The sequence below is a fragment of the Schistocerca piceifrons genome, chromosome X (assembly GCF_021461385.2).
Source record: "Schistocerca piceifrons isolate TAMUIC-IGC-003096 chromosome X, iqSchPice1.1, whole genome shotgun sequence".
Classification (NCBI taxonomy): Eukaryota; Metazoa; Arthropoda; class Insecta; order Orthoptera; family Acrididae; genus Schistocerca; species Schistocerca piceifrons.
Genome location: NC_060149.1, coordinates 354,705,377 through 354,721,156, shown reverse-complemented (window position 1 = coordinate 354,721,156; position 15,780 = coordinate 354,705,377).

The following is a 15,780-nucleotide window of genomic DNA, read 5'->3' as shown; positions in this document are numbered from 1 at the left end:
ATATTTGGTAGACCTTCTGATGTGATGTTTTTGCAGTTTCCAGGACAGTTACTTACAAGAATTTGCTATGTAGCATTTCTAATTTATTTTATGCCAAATATGTGATTTTCTTTGACTACATTGATATTTAAGGTGGTGTTCAAACAAACTTTTTTTTGCATAGACTTAGAAATAATGCTTTTTTGAGCATTTAGTGACATGACCTGAGTTTTAATGAGCCTGTGCAATATGAAAACATTTGTTGGTGCAAATGGTATTTTATGCTGTACTCGTTTTTCTATAAAATTACTGAATTTATCATTAAAACATTTTAAAAATTGTTTAAAATGAGGTAGGTGCTCAAGACGTACTTACCAATGTTTATCTTCTGATAATTAGTCTTTGATAGGTGTGCAGTTAAACTCAGGTTGAAAGATCACTTCCATGTTATAACCACATTCTGTAAAGTGCAATTAATTACTGCTTATTTTACTTTAGTCAATAGGAAACATTTTGTAGTTTGTGTGGTTACTATATTGTACCCCCCCCCACCCCCCCCCCCCACCCCCAGTGACTAACATTTGATGAAAACATGACATTGCTTCGGGCTTGAGAATTGTGAAAGTAATTCAGTAGATTCTCACAATTTTTTGTGGGGCATTGCATAAATTCTGCAGCTTCTGTTTGCTAATACCTGTCTGTTAAGAATTGGCATGTACCCCCAAAAAAGTCATCTTGTAAGCAGTTCAGTACTCTGTAACAGAAATTTTCGTTTCTTTTGAGTTTAGTGATGTGTAGCTCCATATGTGCAAACTTAACGTACATTGTAGAGTGAGTAGGCAAAACAAGTCAGTTTGTTGGTACTGAACATCATGGAATTTAAATAATGCCGCCCCCCCCCCCCCCCCCGCCCTTTTCCCCGAGTTCATACCCTCATGATTGCAAATTCAAGGAATATATTTTGTACATGTCTGTGTGCAAAATCTATGTGAGAGGTATCACTAATGCTGCATCTCTCAACAAGATACGGATTAAGATGGTATTTTAAATGTAATATGCAGACAAAGTTGATGATTGCATCATTACTGGACTGATGTAGCACAGAGAATATATTAGTAGTATGGTTCTTCAGAAAAATATACGACGAAGAGACAATGCCGTGAAAATACATGTTGTGCATGGGTGTTTTGTGCATGTGGACTGCATATTGTTTGAAATTCTGCATGTCTTTCGAATGTGCATGTTGTCGCATGTCTTGCCAATTTGTAAAGTTTCGTGGCAAGTTTAGCCAAGTCATTGGTTCTTCAGAGATGAGTGGAAATGAATAGATTGCTGAGGGAAAGAGACACAAGTGAAATCTAATAATAATCATTATTATTATTATTATTATTATTATTATTAATTTTATTATTGGTATACAAATTTCTAAATGATAAATGTAACAGCGGTATTAGTACTTAGGCAGGTACAGTAATTGGAGATCATATTCTATAAGACACCCACAACTTAAATCACTCATGCCCTTTTTGTGATGCACTCACCATAAATTATTATTTAATTTGGTATAACTGCCAATAAACAGTACTTAACTTTGTGCTGCAGGAGTTGAACATAGTAAATACCTAACAATGATATATTGCTTCATCAGCACGCTCAGGTGTGTGTCTGTCTGTCTGTCTGTCTGTCTGTGTGTGGGTGGGTGGCGAGAGGGGGAGGGGGGGAGAGAGAGAGAGAGAGAGAGAGAGAGAGAGAGAGAGAGAGAGAGAGAGAGAGAGAGAGAGAGAGCGCACACACACACACACACACACACACACACACACTCACACTCACTTCTGCATGCATTGAGGGAATGTAGGCTGCTTGCTGTAGCATTTCTGGGATAAGACAAACATGGTTAGCATGCATAATGTTGTGATACTGACATTCATTTCTTGCCATGAAATTGCTGTGTGTAATTGCATCAAAGTTAATGCTTTCCATTGTTAAATGTGCCTTATGATACAGATGTGAACAAGGAATTAACAAAAGATAATTTATACGTAACTTACTCGGATGTACTGTAGGCACATCTGACTTGTAATATCAAAACATTCAGATCACCAACGTCAGATTTAGTGTGGTACATTCCGTGAGCTTAGTGTGAAACATGAGTTCATTCATCTCAAGCCAAGATAATATAGCAACATTTAAAATCTGCAGTGGCTGATTTTTTTTGTATAGGTTTGTGTATATGCTTGAGTTAATTAACCAGGTAAATTTGTTATAGTGGTGACTTGGTTTAATAACAGCTTGTGATGAGTGTGTAGTATCATAAGAAAATATGGTGCCTTATTTTGAAGCTGTTTACAATTTCAACAGTACATGTTTGTAATGGACAGTGACTGTTTTGTCTTCTAGTCAGTCATTTGGCATTTACCAGCTTCCCTGTACTGTTCAGATATGAAATAGATCACACCTGTGGAACAGTTAGGTAAAATGTAACTAACACTGTTAATTGTTTCCATACTTTTTATAGAATTTTCTATCTGTGCAAGTTAAATTGTGCAAGATAAGTATTATTAGTCTTGCAATTTGCCAACATAAGCAAACCACACTTAGTTTATAAATAATGCCTGTGTGCAACAATAAAACGCAAAATGACCAGTACACGAGTAAATAAAATGAGTCATGGATCACACTGTAAATTAAGCCGATTTGCAACAAAACAGTATAAGTGTTCTTGGGAAGAATGGCTTCAGAGAGAATTTCTCATACTGGTAGCTGTTACAGGTACTTAGTGAAGTGTTTTTATAAAATGAATTCCTTAACTATTTTGGTTTGTACAGTTAACACACTGCTATGCCATCCCAAATTTTCTCAGTGGCATCATCTCCTACTGATTCAGCTAAGTATTTGTTAGATCTGTATTCTGACACACAGTTTTCATTCAAACCAATAACCCTGGAATATTACAATATGACCTTATAAATGTACACTCCAACAGCTTCATTGGAAAGTTTCAAAAATATTACCACTCACAGACTTCCCATTGGGCTTCGTATGAGGGAATACTGAAAAGTTATGCTACAGAATTTTGTTAGTCAAAACTCTTAAATCTTTCTAAATAAAACAAAGTCTATTAACATTCTATAACTTTATTTATGTCTACATATTTAATTCTCAACATAATCACCCTGACAATGAACATATTGCTCCCAACAAGAGACCAGTTTGTTGGTACCGTCACTGTAGAATGTTTGATTTTGTTGACAGAGTTACAACCTCACCTCTGGTTCTACCCCTTCATCGCTACCAAAGTGAAGTATGTGAATGTGTTGTTTAAGTTTCGGAAACGACAACAGTGAACCCGAGGCATTGCATTGTTGCAGATGTCACAGCACTTATATGTGCTCTGGTGTTGTCATGCTGAAGGAGAAGGTGCTCCGTGTGTGGACAAACTCTTCAGATTTGTGCTTTCAGTTTCCTTAAGGGCTCTCACACACCAACTTAATTATGTTACACACTGCCACATTACACACTACAGTTTGGAGCCCACTAGTGGCAGAAGGTTGCACCTTGCGTCAGTGAAGTGGAAAAGTCAATGGAGTAATATGCATCAGATGGAATACCTCAACCATTGTTGAAAACAGAATAAAAAATTTGGAGTCATTACTTATCGGCATCCCCTCAGAACTGTTATTCACTGTTAGTTCATCTTGTCTTTACCGACCTCTGCTGGTTTTCCATAGACCAAATAACAGTACTTAATAAGTGAAATCTCCTGAGGTTTAGAGGTTGTGTGTGATATGAGTATTGGAGAACCTACTTAAGAAAAATGTTGATGTTACTTGAGGCATGTGTAGCCACTTCTTTAATAGAATCTGTTGTTGCTTCAGTATCTGAGTTGTAATCAACTTTCCATTGCTTGAAATGTATTTGTTGGTAAACTTCCATATCTCAGAATCTACTGATGTGATTTCTGATCAGCTGACAATAAGTACACTTGTCCTCCACTCTGTTGTAAAATATATGTCAAGTTTGTGCATGTTAGGTACGTGTTGTTCGAAATAAGAGTGAAAATTAAAGGGAGGGAAAAATAGTGAGACCTAGTATTATCGTAACTTGCTTGCTGTAGAAAGCTGAAAGAAAAAGCCCATCAATTTGCCATCTGGTTGACAGATCATCATCAAAATTGTTTCTTCATTCCACAATGTCAAATTTGGGACTTAACCCAAGATACTAGTACATAATACGGCAGTTGTGAACTGTATGCTGCCACTTTTCGTGTTCTACCAAAAATTCTTCCCAGTGCTTGAATCAACTTACATTTTGTCACCTGTCATCAGCTTTCCAACAAGAAGTAACATTGAAATAGATGTGTGTAAATACACACCTAAACTTTGTAGTTAAATGATACTGTCGCAAAATACAGAATTAGAGAATAAATATGAAGGAATTGAAACCAAAATCTGAGTAAAGAAATTATCATAATAGGATGTTATTGGCTTTAAAAGGGGATAAACAGTTTGTAGTGTGATTAAATTACCTTGCGACTCTGGATTGAGAGGTGTTGGTAATATTGTTGCTTACATGTACAGAGCCCACCACTTATAAGCCACTGATGCTCTACATCATATGCTGCCATTTACTGGCAACATGGTTTCAGAGTACACTACATCAACCAAACTGTTGGTGGTGTGAGAGGGAGAGATTTGTTCACTACTGTTATTATCAGGGCAGTGGTGTCTTCCACCCTTCAGCCCCCTCCTCGCCTGTTAACTAAGCATCTCAAGAAACAGGTTATTTTAATCACACTGTAAGTATTGTGGATGTAATTTGCATCATTAATCTGCTTATTAGGATAATTTTTGCATGTTTTGTTTCTGTTAGTGTATGTATTGTGTTGATGAGGCAAACAAAGATTGACCCGGCCCAGTGTTTGTTTAGATGGCCATTTATTGACCTCATGTTTGGCATGCTATATCTTTTTGTTATTCCAACAGATAAACTTAATGATTATTATCTTTCTTGGTTTTGGGGAAAAGCACGACCCCCTCTGCAATAACCAACTTACTGGTGCAAATAAAATGCAATCTCATCTGAATTAAATCCATGTAGTGTTGTGAAGTGCGTCTTTGAGAAATTGTGGCTATACAGTATTATGTAAGTTTTTCTGTAAATTCTGTCCATCTATTTTTGTGCAGAGTTAACGGAATGGAAACTCCAAAACTTTTGTGATTATATCTCACATATACTTAGAAAAATGGACACAGCAAAGTGGAGAACAAAATCAAATTTGAAGTTGGTCTCCTAGTATCAGATTTCAAAGTAATAAGCCTATAAACAGAGCATGCACTAAGTTTATATTATTTCGACTAAAGATTATAACTTTCCCCATCTATCCCTCTCTCAATTAAAGCTGAGAAATAATACTTTTAAACTTTTTGTAATGTTACGTAAGAGTAAAATTTGGAAGTAATTCATAGGTTGCCTTTAACAGAACCTATAGTAGTGTGTAAGTAGAATAATGCAATACTATGGTGTGATGGTTGGGCTTGTTGACTGATTACAAGCTCAAAGTGACTATGTCATGTCAGATAATTATTTATTAATTATGATTACAGTTCCTATTGTTTATGACAGTATTAGGCTTTAACAGCTTAAAAATGTGACGAGTTTTGAGAGGGTTCTGACCATTGCCAAGTGTATAACATACAATCTATATCTTATCATAAACTAAAGCTTAACCTAAACACTGGTCTCATGTGGCAATAGATTAAACTTAAGTTCTTGAGATATGTATTTTTATGTAATATGCCTAATGAATGGAACTCACTCAAAGTGTTTCACATTTTGTAATTGTAACTCAATATTGTCATAATCAATAATTGTTTAATATATTGTTTAATAATATGATATGATTGCCTGTTACAAATTCTCTGATCATAGCCGACCTTCTGCACAGGATAAAGTATTCAGTATAACACTGAATTCCTCATTTAATGCTCTATTGCCTTGCTTGCCAAATGAAGCAGGAACATTCCAGATCCTGACTAATGAGGGTGTTCTAAAATTTTTATCTTTATTGACAATTGAAGTTGAACTTAGACAATGTGTCAAGAAAGACTAAGAGACATGTACTCTTCCAGTTAGTGCAGCTTAAGCTAGTTGTAATGAGCTGAATTTCACTACTAAACCTGCAGCTGCATTCCTAAAGAAATTATTTGGGATTTGATCCTCTTTATCACTGCCTTGCTGGACAATTCGAGAGATTCTAATGAGGATGCATAAATGCTTTAACAACATTTGTATGTGAATGTAGACATTCCGGGCATATACTACTGATGGGAAAACTCTTGAATTTCGAGCCAGGTGATAATGTTGAGATATCACAATGTTTAAAGAAGTGACATGCTCCTCTTCTTCCAGATGTGTATTGCACCTTCCAAAACATCGCGGTGTCTCAGAACTGTCACCTGACTCAAAATACAAGGGTGTTTTTTTTATAGCACTGTGGTTACTCCAAGTGTTGATAAAATTTGGAAGCACACAGATGTAACCCATAACAGCATGAATATTTCATTCTAAATACTTTTCTATTAAATACAACTAATTAGCTAAATACTTCTCTTTGGTGATTCTTATATTGAGAGCCAAGTTACTGAAATGGTGTGCACCAACTTGGTTCTTGTTTTAGTTCAAGACTTGACCTGATCTATATAGTATGAGGGATCCAGATGGCTGCCTTCATAGGTACACTGGGAATTGTTGCAATTCATATAACAGCCAGGAAACATTCCCAAATCTGCTTTCTCATACAAATTGCAACTGCATCATATTCTGTATTTAAATGAGATTAATTAACAAAAAGTTTTGGGTCTTAAAAAAAATGAACCATCAAAGGATTCCATTTACAGAACAGTTTACATGCTGAGTTGTTACTTTAGTCATGCAAAGGAAAGTATCAGTTAGAACAGTTGTACTGAAAGTTTAATTTGCTGGTTATTGTTATTGAACAGTCATTAACAAAAGTGCTACTAACACCATATTTGTAAATAAATGTTAATATGAACAGATTGCATGCTTATGTGCTGTTTACTTACAGTGTAGCACTCAGTGAGTATTTTAGTTCTCTTAATACATTTTGCCTTATGATGTGGTGTCTAAGATGTCTTCAATAGCCAGTTTTCACACAAGAAAGACAACTTTCAGTAGGTAATTTTCTCATATATCAGGAGTGTCAGATTTAATGCAATGGATGAGATTTCAGTGAATGTGTAATATGGACTTAACAGTACTTTTTCTGTTACACCAAAAATTAAAACTCTTAGAGAGAAAATCAGACCAGTAATTGCCAGCCCTAAGTTCCATATTCTTTATTGTATAAGCTGAAACTGACTGACATCACAATGGATTGTACAGGCATATGTGAAATTCAAAATACAATTTGTGCTGTTTGATGTGTATGAAATATTCTTAAGTTTCTCATAAAAGTAAATGTTAAAATTAGTCAGAGTATAAAAATGCAATCAAAACACTGCTTGAGACTATTGCAAAGTTTGTACTTTTTGTTGCTGGAGTCCTCCTTACATGTATATGAGAGCGAGTTCAAGTGTAACATTAACATAAAATTGTTGCTCTTCCAGTAGTTTTTCGTACCAGTTACAAACTTAACTGTGTATTTGTTTATATGTGATAAAGTATACAGGATCAGCTGAGGAAATTCAGCGTACTTATGTTTCAATATACTCCTGATTTGTGGGTGGAAGTTACGTTAGTCATTGCAAACTGGCTTTTATTTTCTTGGAAAGAAGGATTTGTAGAGAGAGAGAGAGAGAGAGAGAGAGAGAGAGAGAGAGAGAGAGAGAATGAATTTGTATGCCTGTGGGTTGCTAATGGAGTATAGCCAAAAACTAAACTTAGAGTAGAGGCAAATATTGATTGTACATGTCATGGACTGCCACAGTCTAATACTTTGATGCTCACAAGAACTTAATACAGAGCAATAATTTTCAAGAATATGATATACAGTTGTTTCTTTAACTTACCAGAACTTCAAACTGATAAAACTTGAAGTAGACTTTAAAATTATCTTCCATATATAAATACTGTAAATTTTTCAACAATGACACAGATGGATACCACAAAGATTCCTTAGTGTTCATATTTTCCATGGATCTAGATGAGAAATGTAGCTGTTGGTGATACTGGTAATGGTTGATTTTTGTTTATTTACACTTTCCTTGTATGAGGTGCATTAATCTCATGCTTTTGCTACTATGAAAAGATCCTATTTATGTACATAATTATATATATAAAAAAATAAATATATTAAATTGTTTTGTATGTTGTGTTGTTTTTTCTGTCACATCTAAAGTAACATAACTCTGAAAATGCTAGATAACTAATAGGAAAATGATGTATTATGAGCTAGACCATTTAATATTTTTAGGGAATTTCACACATAATTAAGTAAACATGTTGTACATTTCACTTGCATAAAAAAATATATACTGTCAAATTGTAGTCAAGAGATTGGCAGTGAGGTAACTAGGAGTTAATTGATAATGTTCTAGCACAAAACAGTATTTTTCTTGGCTTTACAGTATGCTTTAACTTTGCAGTAACATTCCAAATGTAATTCGATTATATATACTGAGACTAAAATTGTTCCTGGAGAGAGATGATATTTACAGGAAAACTAAGTAAGTTTCTATCATACAAGCCATGATAAGGAGCAAAACAGTAACATACACAATTCTTACTTAATGCCATTTGGTCTAATTAGCACTGATTGTCACATGATGTGGTTTCCTATTCAGTTTCGTGCATGCACTTCACACTTTCAGTGACACAGGGAACATATGCGTTTTGAGTGTGCATCAGTTGTTGAAAATTGAATCCATGTGTATAGGTACGGAGTTACCTATATTCAGCGGGAATCATTTACAGTTTTTGGTCAGTGACATCTGCTGCTTATCAGCTGTATCATCCATATAGTCTGGAACATATTTTATATGTTTTGACATGTGTTTTTTTTAGTGGTGATGTCTTTTGGGAACATAAGGAATGGACATTTAAGTGTATTTGGGGGCTAGAGGTAAAGGGCTGTGTGTAGAACTGCAGTCTTATTATTATTGTTACTATTTCAGCAAAATAATTTAATTCCATAACAACATAGTTACTAATAACGTTCTTTATGCTTTTCTTAATTTCAGGAACAACCACTAAAATGCTATGTTTGAAAACAATATATAAATAACTCAAACTTGCATTTCAACACTAGTTACCAGGGAACAAAACTTCCTACTTGTGTTATCTCTGATGACATTGCATTTTGCGTAACTACATCTTACCTATGGTAAGGAAAGTTCTGGCAGAATGTAAATAATTTTGGAGTAAAAGAGGCATCTTGCTGAATAGTAGAAGTATTGAATCGTTGACAGGTGCACAAAAAAAGAATGAAAAATTCACGAACTTTCAGATGAATAATCCTGTTTGTGGACCATCAAGAGGAAACCTTCCTAGCCCCCGCCCCCTACCCCCCTCCCACCACATACACACACACACACACACACACACACACACACACACACACACACACACCTGTGCAGCTACATTGTGCTGGTTGAACACACAAAGCTGAGACTGCAGAACGGCAAGTACACTGGATTGAGGGGTATTGGACGGGGTTGTTGAGGGAGAAAAGGGGTGGGAGGAGGCGTTGAGCAAGTGTGGCTGACAGCTGACAGGGAGGCAGCAAGTGTTTAGGGTAGAAATGTAGGTGGGAGAGGCATTAGATGCACAGAATAGAAATGCAACACACAGACACAGGAGCTGGTGAGTTTGTACAGCACATGATGATGTAGTGGAAGAGTGGAATGGGAGGGGTGACAGTACGGAGGACAGGGAGACTGTTGGGCAGAGGGTGTGGATGCACTGCATTAGTGGAAACAGAGGCCAGTAAGATTAAGGGATCAAAGGACATGTTATGATAACTCCCATCTATACAGTCAGAAATGCTGGTGTTGGGGACAAGGACCCAGATGGCATGGGTTGTAAAGCAGCCATTGAATTTTATCATATGGCTCAGCAGTATTTTCCACCACTGGGTATTTGAATCTGTTCTTATCCACGGTTTGGCAGTGACCAATCATTCTGGTGGACAACTGGTTGGTGGTCATGCCCACATAAAATTATGAGCAGAAATTGTAGCAGAGAAGGTATATGACCTGGCTGCTTTCATGGGTCACCCTTCCACCGATGAGATAGGGTGAGTCTGTGACACGACTAGGGCAGGATGTGCCGGGTTGGTGAATTAGGCAGATCTTGCTAATGGGCCTTCCACTGCTGTGGCCATAGACTGGCACGTGGAGTGGCATAGTGAAGGACCTCAATGTGTAGGTTGGGTAGGTGTCAGAATACCACTTGAGGGAGAGGGGTGGGGGGGAAAGGATCATGGGTAGCAGAACCCTCATTTCTAGGCATGATAATAGATAGTCTTTGCCTTCTAAGGGCATTATTCAGTTGCTTCAGTCTGGGATGATATTGGGCAATTGGAGTGAGGGGGTGCTATTTTGCAGGTGGTTCTTGGGGGTGAGAGGAAGTTTATGGTTGTGAGGATATGGTACAGGAAATCTCTTTGTGCTCTAGGTTTGGGTGATAATGTGTGTCTGTGAAGCTCTTTGTGACACCTCCAGCATTCTGAGCAAAAGAATTTCTTTTGCTGCTTGTATGCTGTCCACAGGTGGCCAGGATATGTGCAATTACTGTTTATGGTTAGTGGATTTGAAGCAAATGGAGGTGTGGAGCGCCATTAGAGAGGTGGAGGCCAATGTCCCGGAAGGTGGCACATTGGGTTGAGGAAGAGAACCAGGTGAAGCAGATTAGAGATGATGATGATGATGAGGAGGAGGAGGAGGAATGAGACAGGGTGCCTTGGTCCTGGGTTCAGGTCATCAGTAAAACTGAACCAGACAAAGGGTTTGGGAGTCTAGGAAGGTTTCCTCTTGGTGATTCACAAACAGATTGGCATAGGAGGGTGCCCATGACTGTGCCAAGGATTTGTTGATATACCTTACCCTCAAAGGAGAAGTAGTTGTTTGTGATGATGTGATAGGTTAGATGTACACTCTGTGATCAAAAGTATCCAGACACCTGGCTGAATATGACTTACAAGTTCGTGGCACCCTCCATCGGTAATGCTGGAATTTAATATGGTGTTGACCCACCCTTAAACTTGATGACAGCTTCCACTCTCGCAGGCATACATTCAATCAGGTGCTGGAGGGTTTCTTGGGGAATGGCAGCCCATTCTTCACGGATTGCTGCACTGAGGAGAGATGTGATGTCGGTTGGTGAGGTGTTCCAAAAATGTCCCAAAGTTGGTCTATATGATTCATGTCAGGACTCTGTCCAGGCCAGTCCATTACAGGGATGTTATTGTTGTGTAACCATTCTGCCACAGGCCATGCATTATGAACAGGTGCTCGATCATGTTGAAGGATGCAATTGCCATTCCCGAATTGCTCTTCAACAGTGGGAAGCAAGAAGGTGCTTAAAACATCACTGTAGGCCTGTGCTGTGATAGTGCCATGCAAAAAAACAAGGGGTGCAAGCCCCTTCCATGAAAAACAAGACCACACCATAACACCACCGCCTCTGAATTTTACTGTTGTAACTGCTCACACTGGCAGATGACGTCCACCAGGCATTCGCCATACCCACACCCTGCCATTGGGTCGCCACATTGTGTACCGTGATTCATCACTCCACACTACGTTTTTCCACTGTTCAATCGTCCAATGTTTACGCTCCTTACACAAAGCGAGGCATCGTTTGGCATTTACCGGAATGATGTGTGGCTTATGAGCAGCCGCTCAACCATGAAATCCAAGTTTTCTCACTTCCGCCTAACTCTCATAGTACTTGCAGTGGATCCTGATGCAGTTTGGAATTCCTGTGTGATGATCTGGATAGATGTCTGCCTATTACACATTACGACCCTCTTCAACTGTTGGCTGTCTGTGTCAGTCAACAGACGAGGTCGGCCCATACGCTTTTGTGCTGCACGTGTCCCTTCATGTTTTCAATTCACTATCACATTGGAAACAGTGGACCTAGGGATGTTTAGGGGTGTGGAAATCTCATGTACAGACATGTGACACAAGTGACACCAAATGACCTGACCATGTTTGAAGTTCGTGAGTTCCACGGAGTGCCCCATTCTGCTCTCTCATGATGTATAATGACTATTGAGGTCACTGATATGGAGTACCTGGCAGTAGGTGGCAGCACAATGCTCCTAATATGAAAAACATATGTTTTTGAGGGTGTCCGGATACTTTTGATCACATAGTGTACAAGGAATTGGGTTTGGAGTAAGAAGGGCATTGGGGAAGTAGTGTTTGATAGCAGCAGGTCATGGGCGTGGGGAATGTTTGTGTATAGGAAGGTGGCTTCAGCAGTGACGAGTAGGACCTATGTGGTAACTGGGTCAAGAAAGGAAGTGGTTTGTACACATATGTTCAGAAAAGACAGAACACCTGAACGACTAGAGATAGGATGTTCATATTCACGGGACGTGTACAATAGTATATTCTGCAGAAATGATTAGCATTTCAGTCACCTCAGTTCAGCATGTGCCCTGTTGCCTAGTAAACATAGGGTCTGCCATGGGCCCTGATAACTTATTCCACGTGTGATAGCATCAACGCATATAAGGTGTGAATGGCATCCTTTGGTGTAGCCAACTGTGCTGCATTCAACTGGTTCCGCAGAGGCTGACACTGGGTCACAGCACTGCACCTATTGTTTTGACATATCCCACACAAGTCTGGTGATCTGACAGGCCAGGACAAAAGGCTGACATCCTGCGACACCAAGAAAGCACACGTGTTTGTGCAGCAACATCTGGTCATACATTGCCTTGCTGAAAAATGGCTTCTGGGGTGTTGTGCAGAAAGGGTATGGCTATGGGTCACAAAATGAGATTCACGTAGGTCACACTGCTTGCAGTGGCCTGGAAACGCACCAACTGTGATTTGTGGTTGCACCAGATAGCACCCCCACACCATAAGACCGTGAGTTGGCATTGTATGTCGTGTGAGAATGCATCAATGTGATGCCGCTCCCTATGTCTACAGCAAACCGAAATGCGGCCTTGATTTTCAAACAAACAGCACTTTGATTCATCTGAAAACATTACCTGATGTCATTCCTGTCCCCCATGATGTCATTCCATACACCATTGTCGTCTAGCATGTTTCTGCATATTTGTGAAAGGTAAGTGGAGAAGTGGATGACGTGCATGTAACACATGCCATAATGAACGGCTATGGATTGTCACCCTTGATAGTATACAATGTGTTACACTGTTGCATCAGAGCTGAGGAGGATGCAGATCTGTCTTGTAATGCCATTTGGATGAGGTGTCTGTCTTCTGGGGGGGGGGGGCTCTGGGTGCTGCCACCTGACCCATCTCGTTGCGTTCTACAGCCTTCTGTGAACCATTATTTAAGATATTTAAAAAAACTATTTAGGAATTTACCAAAATTTTCATTACTTGGAAACACAAGTCCATTCTACCGTGCTATAGTGTTATTAAACACCTCAGTTTTTTTATATGCTGAAAAAACACTTCTGTGCTTAAAATATACTACTTTGTTTATATCATATTTTTAATCATTTTTTGAAGAAGCAGCAGTAGTATGTATATCATATCATTTTTCTTCTCTTACAGTATGGGATTACAGTGCAGCTCCTGTCACCTGAGTAATGTAAAGGTTTCCACAAGTAACCAAGAGGATTCATGACAGAACTACAGCTATTATTTGGTACAATCCCTCCATTCATAACTTGTTAAAACTGTGGTCTTTCTGATCCATTTGAATTTTCACTATTGAACTGGCAAATAATACACAGTGTGGTGTCCAGTACAACAACAACTCAAATGTTGAAATGAGACATAAATTCTTGCTTCAGAGTAAAACCCCAGTAATGATTAAAGCTGATGTTTTCCAAACCACAACCTCTCCCACAGCTCCTGAATTTCTTCTCTGATAGTACACACATCAAAAAAAGTTTTGCATCCCCTCGGTTCCGAGAGTTCCAGAACCTGTACAGAAAACCGAAATAAAGATCAACATAAACCTAATTTCCGCCCTTTTTATTGCTCATGAAAACCACACATTGCATGTTGTACCACCATATAGAGAGACCTTCAGAGTTGGTGGTCCACATTGCTGTACACACCGATACCTCTAATGCCTAGTAGCACATCCTCTTGCATTGATTCATGCCTGTATTCATCGTGGCATATTATCCACAAGTTCATCAATACGCTCTAGGTCCAGAGTGTCCCACTCCTCAACGGCGATTCGACATAAGTCACGTCGTTCATAAACAGCCCTTTTCAATCTATCCCAGGCATGTTTGATAGGGTTCGTGTCTGGAGAACATGCTGGCCACTCTAGTCAAACGATATCATTATCCTGAAGGAAGTCATTCACAAGATGTTCAAGACAGGGGCGCGAATTGTCGTCCATGAAGGCAAATGTCTCACCAATATGCTGCCGATATGGTTGCAGCACTATCAGTCGGAGGGTGGCATTCAAGTATAGTACAGCCGTTGCAGCACCTTCCATGACCACCAGCAGCGTACATCGGCCCCACATAATGCCACCCCAAAACAGCAGGGAACCTCTACCTTTCTGCACTCGCTGGACAATGTGTCTAAGGTGTTCAGCCTGACCGCGTTGCTTCCAAACACATCTCCGACAATTGTCTGGATCAAGGCAAATGCAATACTCATTGGTGAAGAGAATGTGATGCCAATCCTGATTGGTCCATTCGGCATGCTGTTGGGCCCATCTGCACAGGGAAGCATGGTGTCGTGGTTGCAAAGATGGACCTCGCCATGGATGTCGGGAGTGAAGTTGTACATCATGCAGTCTCTTGCGCACAGTTTGAGTCATAACACAATGTGCTTTGGCTGTACAAAAAGCATTATTCAACATGGTGGCATTGCTGTCAGTGCTCCTTTGAGCCATAATCTGTAGGTAGCTGTCATCCACTGCAGTAGTAGCCCTTCGGTGGTCTGAGCGAGGCATGTCATCGACACTTCCTGTCTCTCTCTATCTCCTCCATGTCCAAACAACATCGCTTTGGTTCACCCCCGAGGCACCTGGACACTTCCCTTGTTGAGAGTCCTTCCTGGCACAAAGTAACAACGCGGACATGATCAAGCTGCAGTACTGACCGTCTAGGCATGGATAAACTACAGACAACATGAGCCGTGTAACTCTTTCCTGGTGGAATGACTGCAACTGATTGGCTTTCAAACCCCCTCCATCTAATAGGCGCTGCTCATGCATAGTTGTTTACATCTTTGGGCAGGGTTAGTGACATATCTGAACAGTCCAAAGAACTGTGTCTGTGACACGATATCCACAGTCAACGTCTATCTTCAGGAGTTGTGGGAACCGGGTTGATGCAAAACTTTTTTTGGTGTGTGTTTAGGTACAGGGAATATTCTCTCTCTTTCTGATTTCACATCTTCATATTTCCTGTTCTTGAGCTGTAACAGTTGAAATACAAGTGGCTGTGATGGTATGTAAGAAATTTTCTTGATAATTTGTGGTCTCATGAAGATATACAGACAGTTTTCTGAGATTATCTTATACATCATTAATGTAATTCTCTCTCATCAAAACCTCTTCTTGAAAAGATGTCTCCAATTCTTCAAGTTCCTCGTATTTTCTTTAGACGACTTGAATTCCTTATCATTATCACACACAACTTTTCTCTCAAAATCTTCTGAAT